We start from the raw sequence: 22,431 nt of genomic DNA, 5'->3' as shown, positions 1-22,431 counted from the left end.
TTGCATGTGGATATCTAATGTATGCAATACCATTTGTTGAAAGACTATTATTTCCCTCCATCAAATCATCTTGGCCCTTTATTCAAAAGCCAACGGACTATAAAAGTTAGGGTTTACTTCTGGACTCTAAATTTCATTCCATTGATCTTTATGGCAGTACCATACTGTCATCACTTTGTAACCTCACAGTACAAACTGCAAAGTACATAGCTTTGAAACTGCAAGTGAGTCCTATAATTGTGTTGTTCTTCTCAAGAATGTTTTGGCTGTTCTAGATCCTTTGCATTTCCACATGAATTTTAGGATCAGCTTGCCAATTTCTGGGATTTTGCCAGAGACTGCATTGAATTGGCAGATCAAAGTTAGGGAGTACCGCCATCTTAACTTGCTGTATTGTCTTCCAGTCTATGAACATAGGATGTCTCTCTGCTTATTTAGATCTTTCATTTCTTTCAACGTTTTGTGGTTTTCAGTATACAAGTCTTACCCACTTCTATTTAAATTATTCTTATTTTATTCTTTTTCATGCTATTATAAAAGAAATTATTTTTGAATTTCATTTTCAGATTGTTTTTTGCTAATGTATTGAAATGCAATTGATTTTTTAATATTGCTCTTATATCCTACAACCTTGCTGAAGTTGTTTATTATCTCTAATAGGTCTTCAGTGGGTTCTTTCAGTTTTTCTATACACAAGATCATGACATTTGCAAATATAGTTTTACTTCTTCCTTTCTAGTCTGGATGTCTTTTATTTCTTTTTCTTGTCTAATTGCTTGCTATAGGGTGAATATTTGTGTCACTCAAAAATTCATATGTTGAAGTCCTAACATCCAAGGTCATGGTAGTGGGTGGAAACTTTGGGAGGTAAATAGGTCATGAGGATGGAGGAGTTAGATTAGTGCCTCTATAAAAGAGGCCTAGGATAGGTCCTTGACCCTTCTACCATGTGAGAACACAGGGAAAACAACCAGGAAGCGACCCCTTACCAGACACCAGACTGCTGGCACCTTGATCTTGCATTTAGCCTCCTTACCAGCAGGAAATAAATTTGTTGTTTACAAGCCACCCATCTATGGTATTCTGTAATTGTAGCCTGAATGGACGAAGACATTGCCCCTAGAAAGAATCTCAAGTAGACTACTGAACTGAGGTGGTGAGAATGACATCTTTGTCTTGTCCCTTATCTTACGAGGGAAAACACTCAACCTTCACCATTAAGTATATTAGTTGTAAGTTCCCATAGATGCTCTTTATCAGCTTGAGAGACTACCCTCGTATTTATAGTTTAAGTATTTTTATCCTGAGCAGAACCTGACTTGATCAAATGCTTTTCTCCACCTATTGAAACGATCATGTAATTTTAAAATACGGCATATCACACAAATTAATTTGAAATGTTAAACCACCCTTGCGTTCATGGGATAATGATATCTGGTATGTAAAACTCTTTGATAGGTTGATTAAATTTGCTAGTATTTTGTTGAAAATGATTTTTGCAGCTACATTCGTAATGGATCGGCCTATAGTTTTTATTCTCCTGATGTGTTTGGTTTTGGTATCAGGGTAAAACTGGCCTCAGATGATGAGTTGAGAAGTATTCCCTCCTCTTGTACTTTATGGAACTGTATGAGTTGAATTCTAGCTCACTCGATATTAAGATTAGAACCCTCTTTGCTTATATTTGAGTTTCCTGGTATATTTTTGCCCATTCTTTCATTTCCAACCATTTTAAAACATTGTTTTAGAAGTGTGTCTTCCAAAAATATAATTGAGTATTGTTTTGTGATCCCAAATAATCATGTTTTGCTAATGGTTAAGCAAAGTTTTACAGCTATTTTGAACAAGTTGCTTTGCAATTCAATTTTGAGCATTCGCATTGGGCATAAGATTTTCCATGTAATGTTGAATGGCACATAATTTGGGGAAAGAGGACAGGGTGGGTTCTTAATTATTTACACATGTCTTTCTGCGATGAACTTAATTCTATGACATAAATATGAAAGTAAACCCACTAAAAACTGCAGCTGAGGAAACAGGGTTGAACAAACAGAGTTCCTGCCTGCTGAGCTAGGTAGGAACAAACGGGAAAAGTAGGAGTGGGACATTTATATTTGTGGTAATCTTCCTACGTGTCAGATGCTTCACCTCACTGACTCATTTAGTGTTACTAACAATTTTCTCAAGTAGTTATTTTCATCCCCCCCCCCCTTTTTTTCCAGGTGAGAAAACTAAGGTTCAAATAGTTTTCGACACTCAAAGTGTGACTGTCAACATCTTCACCATCTGGGAGCTCGTTAGAAATGCAGAACTTCAGGCTTCACACTAGACCTACAGAAGCAGAATCTGCCTTTGAACAGAAACCTCAGGTGATTTATAGGCACATTCAATTTTAAGACTCACTAGTGATTCTCCCAAAGCCAAAGTGTATAAATAGCAGAACCTACTCCAAAGCCTGAGCTCCTTGCAATAGAGTCAAGTCAGTTATAGCTGGATGTAGGGGTTCATGTTGTAATATCAGACATCAATTTTGTCATCTATTAAAGAGTTAATTACCACCCTAAAAACTGATTCTGTACCTCAGAATAAATAAGATGCTTTGAACACCTAGAACGACAAATAAATTCAACTGCAATAAAAGTTTGTCATATTGAACACTGTTTGAGGTTGAAATGCCACCTTAAGCCCCAAATCCTTTGTTATGCAAGATGTATATGGGTTGCAATGGGACTGGAGCTTATTTCTGAGTGATGCTAACAGCTCTGTACACACTGCAGGTCCATACATCTTCTATATCCATTCAGACTGGAAAAATAATCCTAGTGCACAAATCACATAAACTAAATGTGGGTAACAAAGGAAAGTCTTTCATGGAATGCTACAATAACTCTTCTAGACCTGGGCCTAGGCCTTTAAATGTGAATGACAGTTAAATAAATTCAATTCACACCAGGTACTGAATCAAATTTTTTCAAAAATCCAAAACTGTCCTTCTTTTTATCCTGTTTCTCCTTGTTGACTTTGTTTTTCAGTTTTAGAGGAAATACTGTTCAAGTTTGGTTTTGTTTTGCTAGGAAAAAAATGCCGATGCACTTTGGATCTAGCTCTGGTGCTCTGAGATACGCCAGCTTGTTCTGCTCTGAGGGCTTCACAGAGCCTTTTAAAGAGTAAAATCATAATACAGTTCAGGATCCTGACTGTCCCCAGTGAGACCTTCTAAAACTTGAGAAGACTGGATCATCCGCCTCAGAGAACATTGCATACTGTACCTTACTTGCTTCCTTTGGAATTTGAGAGCAGAGAACCACTTCAGAATCGTCTTTATAGATAATTAATACAGCCCCACTTGTGGCGTTGTAAAAACTAGCCTCAATTTGTGGTTAATTCTCTCAGTAAAATGTAGCCGTTTTTAGAGCACCAGTTTTATGAGAACACACTGTAGTCACTGATGCTATGGGGTGGTTCGTATCTTTTCCCAGCTGGCAAACTCTCTCTAATGATATCCTAGGGATGAGACAGAGAAAGAGATCACATCTCAGGATTTACATGGCAAAAAAATCCTTTAAGCTCGTAACTTGCCCCAGGCCAGGGTGGTGGTATGATGAGTGGGGTGAAAACACAGGTAAATAGGACTGAGAGAGAGACAAACTCCTTCACAGCTCCAAAATAAAACATGTCCGGGGATTAATATTACGGTCACCAGCTATGTTGCTTTGCACAAGTCCTCATATCTGTTTGAGCCTCAATATTCTCATCCATAAAATGGAACCAACCACATGTATCTTGCAGGATTGTTGTGAGAATTAAGTGAGTTAATGGATATAAAGCATGTGGCATGTAACAAATAGGAATTATTACTGTAATCCAATTTAAATCTCTCCTGGAAAAGAGAACCTGAAGTTTAAAGACAAAACGGGGGAGTAGAACAGAAGTATTCCTCTTTGGAAGAGGATTTCTTTCCATTAGTGCCAAAAACATTCATCACTCCTCCCCCTGAGAGAGTGTAGGACTCTGGAAGGGTAAAGAAGAAACCTGGCTGTTGTGGAGAGGAAGCCTGCCTGAACCAAGGCTGTGCTCTCTGTGGGGCAGATCAGAAGAATTTGGGAATACCAGCTCTGAGCTCCCCACACAGTTTGCCACCTCACCTCCTTTTCTCTCAGCTTTAATGACTCTGGATTGACCAGAGCACTGAGGCCACAGCGTGGTGGAAACATGGCCAAAGATATAAGCCAGCAAGAAAAAAGCCAGACATGTCACTTTCCTAGCTAACCTAACCCAAGCCTGTACATCAAAAGAAGAGGACCCTCCTCATTCACACTCCAAGAAGGTACAGAAACACCAAAGAAGGGGAGACTGGAATTGGTTTACACACTGCAGCAAACTATCTGCCTGCACCCCAAACTGTCAGCTTCAGTTAATCCCTGAGAAAAAGGGGAAGGAACTAAATGATCATTTTAAGACAATCTGGGCCAGGCACTCCCTCATAAATCCCCTGTCTCACTCCCCACCACGTCTCTGTTGGTGAGGTAGGTATTATGGCCCCTTTTAAGGAAGAGCAGAAGCTCAGAGACTGGCAATCTGTCCAAGGTCACACAGCTCAACAGTCAGAACAGAGATCTGTCTGACATCTAACAAACCGGTCAGCAATGAATGTTGTTATCTGGTATATAGAATTTCTTTATTTTTGTGAATTTGGGTTTGTTTGTTTGGTCATTTGGTTAATTTCTCTTTGGTTCTTCTTTTCCCCTGAACACTGTTAACTTAAGCCACAGGTAAGAAATCCCATCCACTTCTTTCTAAAGGCTTTGAAAAAGATACTTCAGTTCTTCAGTTGAAATGAATATTAAATCTTCCCTGGCAAATCTTTAGATTTCATAATCATTTATTATTGTAGGAAATCTAAAGAATATAAGAAAGTAGAAACCTAACCCTGATGGGTTCTTTTCCACAGTGGCTGTTATTTCTCTGAAATAACGGATTAATTTCTTGTTGGCACATTCATATAATACGAATACGTCATATAATATGGAGCAGTCTTTATAGAAATTATTATCAGGACTTCTCAGGCAGGAGCAGCACAAAAGGCTGAAAAGCATCTCAAAAGGACTGCAGGCAGGACACCCATTTAAAGACCTCATATATGTTTTTATATAATTTACTTTTTTTCTTTGTTCTATGACATTAAAAATGTTTCACCCACTTTATGCCAAACAGGAGGGCATAAATTACTATACTTCTTTGAAGGCACTCAGCATTTTCATGTGGTCTTTTAAAAACAAAATGCATGGGGCACCTGACTGCCTCAGTACAGCATGTAACTCTAGATCTCAGGGTCATAAGTGTGAGCCCCATGTTGGGTACAGAGATTTTTTTTTTAATGTTTATTTGTTTTGAGAGAGAGAGAGAGAGAGAGAGAGAGAATGCCAGCACAAGCAGGGGAGGAACGGAGAGAGAGAGAATCCCAAGCAGGCTACCCACTGTCAGCACAGAGTTCAGGGCGGGGCTCAAACTCACAAACTGCAAGATCATGACCTCAGCCAAAGAGTCTGATGCTTAACTGACTGAGCCACCCAGGCACCCTGGGTATAGAGTTCTTACTCAAATAAAATAAAATAAAATAAAATATATATAATAAAATAAAATAAAACCAGAAGATGTTGGGGCCATGCAAATATTTGTTGAGCTAGCTAAAGGATTATATGTGAAATGACTCCCATCTCCTAAGAATACTGGTTTTATTGAGGTTTCGTTTTGTGGGGTTTTTAAAAATATTTTTTTAATGTTTCTTCATTTTTGAGAGACAGAGTGCAAGCAGAGCTGGGGCAGAGAGAGACTGAGACACAGAATCCGAAACCTGCTCCAGGCTCTGAGCTGTCAGCACAGAGACGGATGTGGGGCTTGAACTCATGAACCAGGAGATCATGACCTAAATGGAAATTGGCCAGCTAATTGACTGAGCAACCCAGGAGCCTTGTGGGTTTTTTTTTTTTTTTAAACAACATACTACTCCATTAGAAACAATAGGGTATTAACCAGCATAGCCCTGTGATTGTTTGGTTTGTTCTTTATCCCATTGGAGATATTCCTGAGCCCTAAAAAGACAGATCAACATTCACAGAAATAGACAGTACTAAGCAAAAAGGAAGTAGTTCATCCATTCCCTTTTACTAATTATTTTCCTACATGCCCACCACTCTTCTGATCATACTAGTTTCTTTTATTCTTCAGTGTCCCTTTCAAACATGCCTCAGTGTTTCTCACGTTTCCTCAATAACCCATTCCTTTATGCAACCAGTCTTTCCCATATCTTCAACTATCAACTCCACATAAATAATATTTAACCATCTCAGATCTTTATGGAGGACAGATAAAGGAGGGAGAGAAGAAAGAGGATAAGGGAGGGAGGGACAATTTATTCCTAAAATCTTTTCCCCCACCTTCCCCCAGAGTGACACATCCCTTTTTCCAACCCTAAGCTGGACATGCCTACCTGAATTACCCACACACAACCTCAAATAAATGCATGTTAGAACCATCTTTTTAAAAAACAGTTTTGAGATATAACTGAGATAAAATAAGCTGCACATATTTTATTTTAAGTGTGTAATTTGTTGAATTTTGAAATATGCTTATACTTGTGAAACCATCACTGCAATCAAGATAGTAAACACTGGATTATGGCCCCAAATTTCTTCAGGTCCCTTTGGAATCCCTTCCTTTCCCACTTTTCTGTGCTCCTCCACCCTACATACCTCCCCAAACAAACTGATCTGCTGTTATTGTTGACTGTATCCACAATTCATTCCTTTTTATTGTTGCTACAATGGCATTGTATAAATATGCTACCATGTGTTTATCCATTTACCCATTGATGGAAATTTGGGTTGCCTATCACTTAGGGGCTACAAAGCTGTTATAAACATTTCTGTGCAAATCTTTACAAGGACATAATTCCTTTTTTTTTTTTAAGTTTATTTATTTGAGAGAGAGAAAGAGAGAATCCAAGTCTCATGAACCCTGAGATCATGACCTGAGCTGAAATTAAGAGTCAGATGCTCAACCAACTGAGCCACTCAGTTGCTCATCCTTTTCTCTTGGGCAAATAAAAATCTTGGAGTGGAATGGTTGGGTCATGTAGTAGATGTATACTTAACTTCGCTGTTGTTGTTGTTGTTGTTGTTGTTGTTGTTGTGGGTTGGTGAATAAGCTTATTATTGTCTTTATCCAAAAAATCTTCATAGAAAATTGTGGTTTGGTTTATTAGCTCTCAGCAGCCCACTCCTAAGCTCTAAGGAAGTTTGCCTTCTTCTGAGCTACCTGATCTTTCTTCTGGGCAAGAGACATTTGGGGACAATTCCACCTCTTCTTTTTAACTTCTTTCTTAGGCTCCTTCTCATAGACTGGATTCTCTCATATAGCAGCAGGAGCTTTCTTATAAAGGCATCTGATTCTTGTAAGCATCTCATCTTCTTCCCTTAGTTACTGCATATAACCTGTAACGTTTTGACCCATGATGTGCTTCCAATGCCCTTCTGCATTGAATTCCTTGCTTTCTGAATCATACCAGGAAATCATTTGGTACTGTGAGGAATAGACAAGCCTCCATCCACAGCTCCCTTGAGGACCCCCAAAATTTTATATCTCCAGTAGTATTTCTGGCAAGCCCTGCATCCAAATAGCAGGTGAAGGCACCAGGTTGATCATCAATACTTTCCACACTGCAGTCATCTCTAGTCACTTCTACTTGGCCTTCATAGATCTTATCCACACCAAACCTATGGAGAAGCCTGCAGGCCAGCAGCAGGCCAGTACAATATGCTGCAGCATAACTTGTCAGGCCAACCTTCACACCATACTTTGGGAGTTCATGAGCATAAGCTGCACAAACTATCATGTCTCCTTCTATACGGGCATAAACAATCTGACAAATGATGTCTCTGTTGCTTACATGAAATATCCTGTATTTAGGTGTGTTGTACTTATTTTTATCCTGAATTACCAAGCATTTCCGGGCATAGTAATCAGTTTTAACTTCTTGTCTTCTTCTAAATTTCACTTGGTATCTCTTGAAGTAAGCCTTATTCTCGATAACTTTAACAAACCCCATCCTGCACAACAGAGACCGGCATCAGCAGCTTGCCAAAGACCAGCAGGCTCAGCCATATTTTTAACATTTTTAAGTAATTGCCCAACTGTTTTCCAAAGTGTTCATACATTTTACATTCCTACCAGTAGTATGTGAGAGTTCTAGTTTCTCCACATCCTCTCCAACACTTGGTGGGGTCAATCTTTTTAATTTTAGTCATTCTGAGAGCTATGTAGTGATATCTCATAGTTTCTAATTTGCATTTCTCCAATAAGTCATTTGGGGAAATCGCAGGGGTCAGCACATCTGGAGTGCAACGGATGAGCCTCACCCTGGGAGAACTACCTTTGTGATCATGGTGTCTCCCCTGCCAGGTAAGTTTTCTATTAGCCATATTTTCATGTAATTTCTTGCCATCTATAGATCTTCTTTGGTGAAGTCTATTCAAATATTTTGTCCATTTTTATTGGGTTTTCTTATTATTGAGTTTTGAGTGTTCTTTATATATTCTGGAATCAAGTCCGTTAGTAAATATATGCTTCCCAAAGATTTCCTCCCAGTCTGTGGCTTGTCTTTTCATTCTCTCCTAACTGTGTCATCTGAAGAACAGAAATTTTAGATTTTGAAGAAGTCTAATGTATCAATTTATTCTTTTATTCAGTAATTTTGGTATTTTTTTCTAAGAAGTATTGTCTGATTCAAGTTCACAAAGATTTTCTACCATGTTTTCTTCTAGAATTTTTATAGTGTTAGGTTTTACATTTAGGCATATGATCCATTTTGAATTCGTTTTTATAAATGGTGCACAGTATGGATCCAAGTTTCTTGTTTGTTTGTTTTTTTAATATAAATATCCATGGGTGCCTGGCTGGCTCAGTTTGTGGAGCACGTCACTCTTGGTCTCAGGGTTGTGGGTTCAAGCCCCATATTGGGTGTAGAAGTTAGTTAAAAATAAAATCTTTAAAAAAATAAAATAATAGACATCCAATTATGCCCACACTCTTTGGTTGAAAAGGCTATCCTTTACCCATCGCATTGCCTTTGCTCTGATATAAAAAAAAAAAAAATCAATTGTTTGTAATGTATGGGTCTATTTCAGAACTCTCTATTCTGTTCCTTTGATGTAACTGTCCATTTCCATGCCAATACCACATTGTGTTGGTGACAACAGCTTAATAATAATGTTTAAAATCAAGTAGTGTACCCTTCCAACTTTCTTCTTACTATTTTAAGGTTGCTTTAATTATTTTAAGTCCTTGGCATTCCCATATGAATGTTACAATCAGCTTACCAATTTCGAACCAGAACAGTCTGAGATTTTTATTGGTATTGCATTGAATGTATAAATCAGTTTGTAGAGTACTGATACCTTAACAATATTGAGCCTTCCAGGCCATTTACAAGGTATAGCTCTCCACTTCTTGAAATTTTCTTTACTTCTGTCAGCAATATTTAGTAATTTCCAGTGTACAGGTCTTTCACATATTTGGTCAGATTTACCCCTAAATGATTGATAATTTTTTATGCTATTATAAATGGTACTTTAATTTCAAACTCCAATTGTTTGTTGCTTGGTATATGGAAATACAATTTCCTGTTACTAAGATTCAATGTATCTTAAATAACCAATATACATTAAAATTATAAAAAGTCTGGGGCGCTTGGGTGGCTCAGTCGGTTAAGCGGCCGAGTTCAGCTCAGGTCATGATCTCGCGGTCCGTGAGTTCGAGCCCCGCGTCGGGCTCTGTGCTGGCAGCTCAGAGCCTGAAGCCTGTTTCAGATTCTGTGTCTCCCTCTCTCTGACCCTCCCCCGTTCATGCTCTGTCTCTCTCTGTCTCAAAAATAAATAAACGTTAAAAAAAATTATTAAAAGTCTGGCATGTAACAAGGGATATATGTGTTTTACAAGCATCAGCAAGATCTGATAATGAATTAATTCTATTGTATGTGTATGGCAGGTGTGAAGAAAAGCTAATGGTCAAAAATAAAAGATATTTGAGAGTTCTGAGATAACATGTGGTGGTAATCTTATTAACCAAAATGGTGACAATAGGGTAAATTCACTTCATAGAGAAATTTCGGGACATTGTGTGGCAATGTCTTTTTTGAAATCAAGATAGAAAAATCTAGCAAGTAATTGGAAACTAGACTGTGTTCCTTTGGTGCTTTTGGGCTCCAAGGAAGGCAACTACGTAATCTTGAACCTTCACTGCTCAACTTCCCAGAGTTATAACATGCTGATGTAAACTGCAGATCTTTAAGGTGAGTGGAGTGGGAAGTGCCCATCACTTCCCAAATTTATTTCCTCATGAAACTCTTATTGGTGAGGAGAAACAAAGCTAGTGCTCAGAGATACTCTTTGGAAAACAACACTCTAAATGACAGAGAATTACGGTATTATATCATGTATCAGCTGCTTGAAAGCCTCCAACTCTTGCACTTGCTCAACTCATCCTGTCTTCCAGTATTTAAGCAAATTGGCTCAAACCTTCATTCCACAAATATTGGGAAAACTGGTATCCTTTCTAATATGTCTGGGTGCCTGGTGGGGGCTACACATTTCTTTCTTTTTTTTTTTTTAATGTTTATTTTTGAGATAGAGAAAGAGGGAGGGGAAGGGAGAGAGAGAGAACAAGTCAGGGAGTGGCAGAGAGAGAAGGAGACACAGAATCTGAAGCAGGCTCCAAGCTCTGAGCTGTCAGTACAGGGCCCGATGTGGGGCTTGAACCCACAGATCACGAGATCATGACCTGAGCCGAAGTCAGAAGCTCAACCGACTGTGCCACCCAGGTGTGGGGGCTACATTTCAACTGAGTTCCTGCTTCCACTAAATTATTGATATCTATTCTGAATTTCACTTTCTTCCTTATATCAAGCTGATGGGCCCTCCTTAATCCCCTTTCTTTCTGGAACACTACTGACTCAAAGATGAGGGTATGAATGGTACAATAGAGAGGAGTTGAACCCTGTGTGACACAGTCAACAAAAAATTGAGAATTAGAAATCCCCATTAATTTTAAATGCTCTTAACTATCCCTGCTTCCAGGAAAGTTACACTGGTTGTCTTTTATATTTAAACTCTTCTTTCTCATATTCCTAGGCCCTCCTTTGTCTCATCTCCTCTCCTGGCTCACCCCAACCCCAAGTAACTCTCTATCTCACTTATAACCCACCTAGGGAAAGTCCTGAGGGGCAGATTTTCCACAACCATACAAGCTGGTCAGAGGCAGTTTGAGATGGTTCCCTCCCCTCCACAGAATTCCACCACCAGTATTGATTCTATAGGCCATTTTTCCTCCTACCACAATTTGTAGGGCACTACAACACCACTCTGATCCTCCCCCATTGTGATGTCTCTCTAGACATCCCTAATGTTGCCTGTCTTCCCACATTCAACTTCCCCTCAAAGGAAAGAGTTGATGAGTTGGTCACTATCTTGTGTCAAGAGTCCCTATTGCATGTCTTTTTCCTAAGGTACCTAATCCTCATTCAATCAATCTGGCCAAGGTCAAAACTCATAATGCTACAATCCATAAAGAATTCTCATTTTGCTCATAAGTAAGATGGAAGAAAGGGAAGAGGCAGAAAGAATAAAAGCATAGAGTTATAGTGTTTGTTGGCCCATTTAAGATAATTGAGAGTCCATTCATCTTTAAGAGAAAGACAATGACAAAGAAGTCAAATGATACATTCCAGGTAACATGAGGATTGACAGAGAATTGACTTGGACCAGAGTCTCCTCACTCCAAATCCACTCACAATACCCTTCCACCTGATAAACAAGTAACTTTAAAACTTTTTTGGCCACAACTCACAGTAAGAAACATATTTTACATCAGGACAAGCACACACACACATTATTGATAACCTTTTACACAGCTCTTACTATGTGCATATGTGTGTATGTGTGTAGATATATAAATCTGTGTGTATATCTGTGTGTGTGAATAGATGGATAGGTAAACAGAGAGAAAGGGATTTATAAATTCTAAGCTCTTTACATATGTTAACTCACTTAATTCTCACAATTCTGTGAGGTAGGTACTTTTATTACCTTAATTTTACAGATGAGTAAACTGAGGCACATAGAAACTTGAACAAGACAAAGAGCCAAGCCAGGATTTTAATACACACAACATGGCTCCAGAGTCTATGCCCTTAATCATTACACATACTATCTTTCATGTGTGTTACACATGTAGGAATATATTTATGTATACACATATATGTGTGTGATATTTCATAAAACAATACTTATCTTACTCCCTGTGATGCACTTTCATTAAAAAAATTTTTTAATTGACTGAAACCCACTAAATTGATTTACAACCCACATTTTTAAAACATTTGAAAAAACACTGCTAAACTAACCAGGCTAGGTTTCCTTTCTAGATCTTCCTTTTAGAAAAGAAGGGAGACAAGTATGAAGACAAATATAAAATGATCACTAAGTAAAAGAGGGAAACCTCCAAGTTTCCACCTCATGGGAAGACAGTTTTAATATCTGTCACTTAGGAGAGAAAAGAAGAGATGGAGAAATGGGTATTAGTGAGTAAATATGCCTACAAGTCAGACATGGAGAAACAATTCCCTAAACCTTGAGCTCATCATAACAGCACAGCTTTCATATTAGTACACCTGACCTATTAGTGTACTACCTATTAGTACCTGACCTATTTTTAAATCAACCAATCCTATCTGCAAAAGATTAACTTCAACAAATATTTTTTACGTTAATAAAAGTAGTACAACACCACTTTGATTCTTACTATGTGTCAGGATCATTTTAAGCACCTTACATGTTAATTAACTAACTTATTAAGTCTCACTATTCTATATGGTGGGTGCTATTATTAAACCAGTTTATAGATGAGGACATTTAAGACTTGTCTGTGATCACACAGCTACTAAGTGCGAAGATGGGTTTTACCTTAGCTTAAATCTAACAGCTGTGTTCTCCCAACCACTACTCTAGGCTGTCTTCCACTCAGTGTTTAAGCCATAGTGCTGGGTACTACATGGAAATCTCTGAAGTAAAATAATTTATGATTTCTTATTTAAATTTTTTTAAGATTTTATTTTTAAGTAATTTGTACAACGAATGTGGGCTCAAACTCCCACCCCCGAGATCAAGAGTCACACACTCCACCAACTGAGTCAGCCAGGTGCCTGATTTCCTATTTAAATTGATTAAGTAACACGTGGTCTTCTACAAGTATGCTAAGACAGAATTAACTCAATGTTCAATCCAAACAAGTATTAATTCATCATTTAATAGGTAATATTTGCATACTGTAATGGTTTATATATTATTATGGTATATTATTATTAAAAATTTATATTTAAAATTCACACTGGTCTATAACCCATGATTATAGTATGGACTCATTGAGTAGATTCTATTGAAATTGACATCGTGTGATGTTATCATCTTTAAAAATTTTTTTTTAATTTATTTATTTTGAGAGAGAGAGAGCAAGCATGAGTGGGGTAGGGTCAGCGGGAGGGGGAGAGGGAGAGGGACAGGGAGAGGGGGAGAGAGGGGGAGAGAGAGAGAGAGAGAGAGACAGAGAGAGAGAGAGAGAGACAGAGAAAGAGAGAGAGAGAGAGAGAGAGAGAATCTCAAGCAGGCTCCACACTGTTAGTGCAGAGACTGGCACAAGGCTCACACTCACAAACCACAAGATCATGACCTAAGCCAAAAATGAAGAAATGGATGCTTAACTGACTGAGCCACCCAGGCACCCCTGATGTTATCACCTTTATCATAATTTATATCTACTTCTACCACTAACATTAGCAATAAAAGTTTCCCATGGGAGGAATGCAAACTGGTGCAGCCATTGTGGAAAATAGTATGGAGTTTCCTCAAAAAATTAAAAGTAGAATTAACATATAATCCAGTAATTCCACAACTGAGTACTTACCCAAAGAATAGGAAAACACTAATTTGAAAAGATATACATACCCGTTTCCTGCAGCATAAATAGGCAAATTGTGGAAGCAATCCAAACATCCATCGAGAGGTGAATGGATAAAGAAGATGTGGTAACATACACACACATACTGGAATATTACAGTCATAAAAAAAAATTAAATTCATTCTTGCCATTTGCATGGATGCAACATGGATAGATCTAGAGAGTATAATGCTAAGTGAAATAAGTCAGAGAAAGACCAATACCATATGATTTCACTTATATATGGAATTTGAGGAACAAAATAAGTGAACAAATTGAAAAAGACACAAAATACAGACTCTTAACTACAGAGAACAAACTAATGGTTACCAGAGGGAAGGTGGGGGGAGATGGGTGAAATAGGTGATGAGGATTAAGAGTAGACCTATTGTGATGAACACTGAGTAATGTATAGAATTAATGAATGTAATGTGCAGAACTGTACACTTGAAACTAATACTGTACATTATACTAGAATTAAAATTTTAATTAAAAATAAAAAACAAAAATAATGTTTAAATGTTTCCCATGGAGGGGTTTATATATGTGCATATATGTATATGTAAGAATATATGTTTCTGTTTATATTTATACATGCACTTCACACACAGTCCAATGATCTCATGCAATTTCTTTCAAGTTGTTAATATGTACTCTATTTCCCATTTCCTCTGCTGTTAGAACTTGCCTCAATATTCAAAATTAAGGACAGCTGGGGCATCTGGGTGGCTCAGCTGGTTAAGCGTCCAACTCTGGATTTCGGCTCAGGTCAAGATCTCATGGTTGATGGGATGGAGCCCTGTGTCAGCCTCCATGCTGACAGCATGGAACCTGCTTGCGATTCTCTCTCTCCCTCTCTCTCTCTGCCCCTCCCCCACTCATGTGTGTGTGCTCTCTCTCTCTCTCACACAAAATAAATAAACTTTAAAAAAAGAGTTAAGGACAGCTGAATGAAATATTTCAAGGGGGAAATTTTGAACCACAAGAGAAGTAGTGGGAAGTAGTCTTAGTTGCCTATTTAGTTGAGCAGTAGAGTCTAGTCTTGTCCTTGGCCAAGAAGATTTTCATAAATGCCACCACATGATAGCAGCCCAAAAAGAGATCATGCAGATTAATATTATCCTTCTTTTTTTTAATGTTTATTTATTTTTGAGAGAGAGAGAGAGCGTGAGTGGGGGAGGGACAGAGAGAGAGGGAGACACAGAATCCAAAGCAGGCTCCAGGCTTCTGAGCTGTTTGCACAGAGCCCAACACGGGGCTGGAACTCATGAACCATGAGATCATGACCTGAGCCACCCAGGCGCCCCTAATATTATCTTTCTGACACTGCTTTTCAGTTCCCTAGATGCACTGAATCCGCCAAAGAAGCATTAATAGAGCAGCTACTACTAAGCAGAGACTGGTTATGTTTCTGAAGTAACACAGTATATAAGCACAGGATCTGGAGTCAGGGGACCTGGGTTTGAACTCAATTCTGTCACTTATTGAATAATCAAGAGTAACTCAGTTAATCTTACAGCCTTTTTACGAATTTCATCTAACTTTGTCTTTGACCATTCTTCTTTTGTTCACTTCCCTCTAGTCCCATCTCTCCTACGATTCTTTCTATTCAATTCTTGAACACATCAAGAAGCATTCCCTTCTTCAGGCCTTTCTATGTCCTGTTTCCTCTGCCTGGAATATTCTTCCTCTGGAATCCCAAATGTCACATCATCAGAGAAGTTTTTCCTGATAATTCAAATAGAGCAGCATTCATGGACATCTTCCATGTTCCCTGTCCTTTGTACCCTACTCAACTTTTCTGTAAGGGAATGACATACACCTATGTTTGTTTGTTGTCTGCCTCTCCCCACTAGTACAGAAACTCCACATTCACTATGTATCACCAATGTCTGTCAGAGTAGAGCATTCCTCAATACTTGTTGTTTCTTGGTTTGCCTCCTTCTTTTCCCTTTGCTCAATTGTTTCTTAAATCCCGTATGAGTGAGATCATATGGTATTTGTCTTTCTCTGACTTATTTCCCTTAGCATAATACTCCAGCTCCATCCATGTCATTGCAAATGGCAAGGGTTCATTCTTTTTATGGCTAAGTAATATTCCATTGTATGTATATAAAATATATATACCACATCTTCTTTATCCATTCATCAGTCGATGGACACTTGGGCTGTTTCCATATTTTGGCTATTGTTGATAATGCTGCTATCAATCTCGGGGTTCATGTATCCCCTTGAATTGGAATTTTTGTTTTCTTTGGGTAACCAGTAGTACAAATGCTAGGTTGTAAGGTAATTCTATTTTTAACTTTTTGAGAAACCTTCATATTGTTTTCCACAGTGGCTATACCAGATTACATTCCCATCAATGGTGCCAAGAGGGTTCCCCTTTGTCTACATCCTTGCCAACACTTTTGTTTCTTGTGTTGTTGATTTTAGGCATTCTGACAGGTGTGAGGTCACATCTCATTGTACTTTTGATTTGCATTTCCCTGATCACTGACCCTGAGCATCTTTTCATGTGTCTGCTCACTATCTGTATGTCTTCTGCCCATTTCTTCACTGGATTATTTGTTTCTTGGGGTGTTGAGTTTTGTAAGTTCTTTACATATTTTGGATACTAACCCCTTATCAGGTAGGTCATTTGCAAATATCTTCTCCCATTCCATGAGTTGCCTTTAAGTTTTGTTGATGGTTTCCTTTGCTATGCAGAAGCTTTCTATTCTGATGAAGTCCCAATAGGTTATTTTTGCTTTTGTTTCCCTTGCCTCAGGAGTTATATCTAGAAAGAAGTTGCTATGGCCAATGTCAAAGAAGTTTCTGCCTGTGTTCTCCTCTAGGATTTTTATGGTTTCAGATCTCACACTGGGTCTTAATTATAGAAAACAAACTGACGTGGATTACGGAGCACACTTGTTGTGATGATCCCTGGGTGTTATATGGAAGTATTGTATCACCACCTTGTACACTTAAAACTAAGTAAATAAATACTTATTGAATTAACTTTGTTTTGGTGTATGACAATATAGTTCCCATCTAGTTCACATAGATGTAAAAAGTCAAATGATTATGTGAAAGCACTTTGTAGAGTGCTACATAAATGATGGGGCTTCTGGGTGGTTCAGTCGGTTAACATCCGATTTCAGCTCAGGTCATGATCTCACAGTCTGTGAGCTCAAGCCCTGCGTCAGGCCCTGTGCTGACAGCTCAGAGCCTGGAGCCTACTTCAGATTCTGTGTTTCCCTCGATCTCTGCCCCTCCCCTGCTCACTCTCTGTCTCTCTCTGTCTCAAAAATAAATAAAAACATTTAAAAATTTTTTTTTGTTTTAAAAAGAATGCTACATAAATGAGATGCTTTTCCTACAGTGAGGAGATTATTAAATGACATTTACATGGCTGTAGATTGTTTACAAAATGCCGAAGAATCCTAACTCAAAAGATCAGGAAGAAATTAGCCATATCACTCATATTTAAGCCCTAATATAGAAGCAACGACTAGGAAATGTAAAAGCCACTCGTATTTGACTATTTTGAGAACTTTTTTTTTTATTTGCCATATCAAGAACTTGTTAGTTAACTAATTTTTAGGTCTTCAGAAAGTTAAATGTTTCAAAATTATGTTTCCTTCTCCAGAGCAATCACAAATCAAAATAACATCTTAAGTCAGTTACAAATCAAAATATTAAGAACAAAGTTGTTTAATCACTAGATTCGAAGAGCCAGAGCTCAGGCCAGTCTAATTTCTTATATTATTGTGTAATCGCTGCCACTTCTACTCTTACTTTAAAAGATTTACAGAAGGAGTGAAAGTTCTGAACAAAATAATTTTCTATTAGGGGGGTAACAACTTTAAACCTTACATCTTGATTTATTTCAGCTACTTACTGATTCCAGTCTTGTGCCATGTAATTGGATGATCTAAGGATACCTTGCCTTTTTGAGAGTAAGAACTGTTTTTCATTTCCTCTGGAGCTCTGAGATCACTGGCTAGGAAAGGAAGAGGATTAATGATGAGAAAGAAGTCCTTCCCATTTCCTCTGCTGCCAGAAACTTATCTCATTATTAAAGGTTACAGATGGCTGAATGAAGAGCTTTCTTCCTTCCTTTCTTTCTAATAGACCACCCCATTTCAATTCCAAACAGTCTTCTCTAAACACATTACAATGAAACTGTCAAAAACCAAAATCAGAGAGAGAATTCTAAAAGCAGCAAGAGAAAAATAGATATTAAGCTATAGGAACCTCGATTAGGCTATCAGCAAATTTCACAGCTGAAACTGTACAGGCCAAGAGAGAGTGGAATAATAATCAGAGTGCTTAAAGAAAAAAAACAGTCAACCAAGAATACTCTATCCTCTAAAATTATTTTTCAGAAATGAAAGAGAAATAAAGACTTTCCTAAATGCAACTTAACTATGGCATAAAGATTAAAGGAGGGGCACCTGGGTGGCTCAGTCATTTAAGCTCCGACTTCAGCTCAGGTCATGATCTCACAGTCCATGAGTTCGAGCCCCACGTCGGGCTCTGTGCTGACAGTTTGGAGCCTGGAGTCTGTTTCAAATTCTTTGTCTCCCTCTCTCTCTGCCCCTCCCACACATTCTCTCAATAAAGGAATAAACATTTTAAAAAATCTTTAAAAAAAAAAAGATTAAAGGAAAACATCAGTAAAAATAACTATGGCTACTATAGCTTGTTAATAAATGTATAATACAAAAATAAGTAAACTGTGACTTCAGAAACATAAAAGTAGGGGAGTAGAAGGGTCAAGTTTGAGTATGAGATTGAAGTTAAGTTGCCATTGGCATAAAATGAACTGTTCTATGTTTTATGTAAACCTCATGGTAACAAAAAGTAAAAACCTATAATAGATTCACAAAAGATAAAGACAAGGGAGTTAGAGCATACCACCATGGAAAATCACTAATTCACAAAGATAGTCAGCAAAAGAGGAAAACAAAGGAAAAATGAGCTACAAAACAGCCATTAATTAATAAGCAATTAATAAGCAATTATTAAGATGGAATTAGTAAGTACTTACATATAAATTACAATAAATGTAAATGGATTGAATTATCCAATCAAAAGGCAAAGGCTGGAGCACCTGGGTGGCTCAGTCAGTTAAGCATCCCACTTCAGCTCAGGTCATGATCTCATGGTTTGTGAGTTCAAGCCCCACATCAGGCTCTTTGCTGTCGGCAGAAAGCCCATTTCTAATCCTGTGTCTGCCTCTCTCTCTGCTCCTCCCTAACTCACGTGTGCACATACACGCACTCTCTTCCTCTCTCCAAAATAAACAAACATTTTTTTAAAAAGCAAAGGCTGGTGGGCTGAATAAAAAAAAAAAAAAAAAGAAAGAAAAGAAAAGAAAAACAAGACCCAACTATATGCTGTTTACAAGAGACTCACTTCAGCTTTAAGGACACACATAGGTTCAAAGGGATGGGAAAAGATACTCCATGCAAGTGGAAACCAAAAGAAAGCAGAGATAGATGTATTTATATCTGACAAAATAGACTTTAAGTCAAAAATGGTAACAAGAGACAAATAAGGTATGATAAAAGGATGAACTCATCTAGAATATGTAACAATTGTACATATATGCACCTAATGTCAGAACACTTAAATATATTAAGCAAACACTAAGAGATGTGAAGGGAGAAAAAGAAAACAATAATAATACAAGACTTCAATACTCCACTTTCAGCAATGTATAGATCATCCAGACAGGAAAATCAACAAGGAAATGGACATGAGCCATACTTTAGACCAAATGAACCTGACAGGCATAAACAGATATTCCATCCAACAGCAACGGAATACCTATTCTTCCTCACTGCACATAGAATATTCTCCAGAATAGATTATATGATAGGCCACAAAGCAAATCTAAGCAAATTTAAGATTTAAATCATATCAAGCATCTATTCCAACCACATTGCTTTGAAACTACATATCAACAACAAGAGGAAAGCTAGAAAATTTACAAACATACAGAAAGTAAACAACACACTCCGGTCAAAGAAGAAATCAAAAAGTAAATCAAAATATCTTCAAACAAATGAAAATGGAACTACAACATAAGAAAAACTATGGAATGCTGCAAAAGCATTTCTTAGAGGGAAATTTATAGTGACAAATGCATATATTAAGAAAAACAAATATTCCAAATAAACAATCAAACTTCTTACTTCAAGGGACTAGAACCAAAAATAAGCCCAAAGTTAGCAGAAGTAAATAACAAAGATCAAACCAGAAATAAATAAAATAGAGATGAGAGAAACAGTAGAAAAGATCAACTAAAAACTGCTTTTTTTAAAAAAATATAAACAAAATTGACAACTGATACCACAGAAATACATAGGATAGTAGAGGACTACTATGAACAATTATATGCCAACAAATGGGATAACCTAGAAGAAATGGATAAATTCCTAGAAATATACAACCTACCAAGACTGAATCATGAAGAAATAGAAAATCCACACAGACCACAATGAGCAAGGAAGATCAACTGGTAACAAAAAACTTCCCATCAGAGAAAAGCCCAAAAGCTGATGATTTCACTGGTGAATCTACCAAACAGTTAAGGAAGAATTAATGTCAATTCTCCCCAAACACTTTAAAAAAAAAACTGAAACAGAGAGCAGTCCCAAATTCATTTTATGAGGCCAGCACTACCCTTACATTAAAGCCAGAAGAAGACACTGTAAGAAAACCGCAGGCCAATAAGCCTGATCAACACAGACGGAAAAAATACTGAACAAAATACTAGGAAACTAAATTCCACAGCACTCCAAACCACACTCTATAATCAAGCTTCTATATTGCAAAAGAAATAATAAAATGAAAAAAGCAACCTACAGAATGAGAGAAAAGTTCTACAAACCATGTATCAGATAAGAGTTTAACATCCAGAACTTATATAACTCAGTAACACAAAACAATCCAATTAAAAAATGGGCAGAGGAACTGAATAGACATTCTCCAAAAAAAAAAAAACATACAAATGGCCAACAGATATGTGAAAAGATGCTCAGCATCGCTAATCATTAGGGAAATGCACATCAGAACTACAATGAGCTATCACCTCACATCTGTTAGAATGGATATCACCAAAAAGACAAGAAATAACAAGTGTTGGTGAGGATGTGGAGAGGAGAGAACATTTGTGTACTGTTGATGGGAATATTAACTGATGCAATCACTACAGAAACAGTACAGAGGTTCCTCAGGAAATTAAAAAACAACTGCCGTTATGACTCAGCCATCCCACTTCTGGGTATATATCAAAAGGGGGGAAAAACTGGATATTGAAAAGATATCTGCACACCCATGTTCACTGTAGCATTATTCAAAATATCCAAGATATAGAAACAACTTAAGGTCCATTCATGGATGAATGGATTTTTTTAATGTGATTACACACATACACACACACACACACACACACACACACACACACACACACACACATCATTCACATAAAAAGGAAGGAAATGCTGTCATTTGCTACAACATGGATGGACCTTGAGTGCATTAAGCTACATGAGGTAAGTCAAACAGAGAAAGGCAAATACTATAAGGTATCACTTACATGTGAAATGTAAAGAAATCCCAAACTCGCAGAAACAGAATAGACTGGTAGTTGACAGTGGCTGTGGAGTAGGGGAATTGGGGATATGTTGGTCAAAGGATACAAATTGGCAGTTAGAAGAGGATTAAGTTCTGGAGATCGAAAGCATAGCATTGTGATTATAGTCAACAATACCGTACTATATTCTTCAAAGTTGCTAAGAGACTACGGCCTGAAGTCCAGAATTGTGATGCCTCCAGCTTTGGTTTTCTTTTTCAACATTACTTTGGCTATTCAGGGTCTTTTCTGGTTCCATACAAATTTTAGGGTTGTTTGTTGTAGCTCTGTGAAAAACATTGGTGTCATTTTGATAGAGATTGCATTGAATGCATAGATTCCTTTGGGTAGCATTGACATTTTAACAATATTTGTTCTTCCAACGCATGAGCATGGAATGTTTTTCCATTTTTTTGTGTGTCTCTTCAAATTCTTTCATTAGTTTTCTATAGTTTTCAGCAAGCAGATATTTTACCAAAGCTGTATAATCAAGACAGTATGGTACTGGCACAAAAACAGACATAGATCAATGGAATAGAATAGAGAACCCAGAAATGGACTCACAAATACATGGCCAACTTATCTTTAACAAATCAGGAAAGAGTATCCAGTGAAAAATGACAGTCTTTTCAACAAATGGTGCTGGGAGAACTGGAGAGCAACATACAGAAGAATGAACCTGGACCACTTTCCTACACCATACACAAAAATAAATTCAAAATGGACAAAAGACCTAAATGTGAGAGAGAGGAAACCAT

The 22,431-nt window shown here is 37.6% G+C and overlaps 2 pseudogenes; both read right to left on the bottom strand.

The window, feature by feature from the left end:
• Positions 1-7,195: 7,195 nt before the first annotated feature.
• Positions 7,196-8,221, bottom strand: LOC122497280 (annotated as a pseudogene).
• Positions 8,222-8,313: 92 nt separating this feature from the next.
• LOC122467443 lies at positions 8,314-8,468 on the bottom strand (annotated as a pseudogene).
• Between the last annotated feature and the right edge of the window lie 13,963 nt (positions 8,469-22,431).

The sequence above is a fragment of the Prionailurus bengalensis genome, chromosome A3 (genome assembly GCF_016509475.1).
Source record: "Prionailurus bengalensis isolate Pbe53 chromosome A3, Fcat_Pben_1.1_paternal_pri, whole genome shotgun sequence".
NCBI classification, from domain to species: Eukaryota; Metazoa; Chordata; class Mammalia; order Carnivora; family Felidae; genus Prionailurus; species Prionailurus bengalensis.
This window is presented reverse-complemented; position numbering and strand designations above follow the sequence as displayed.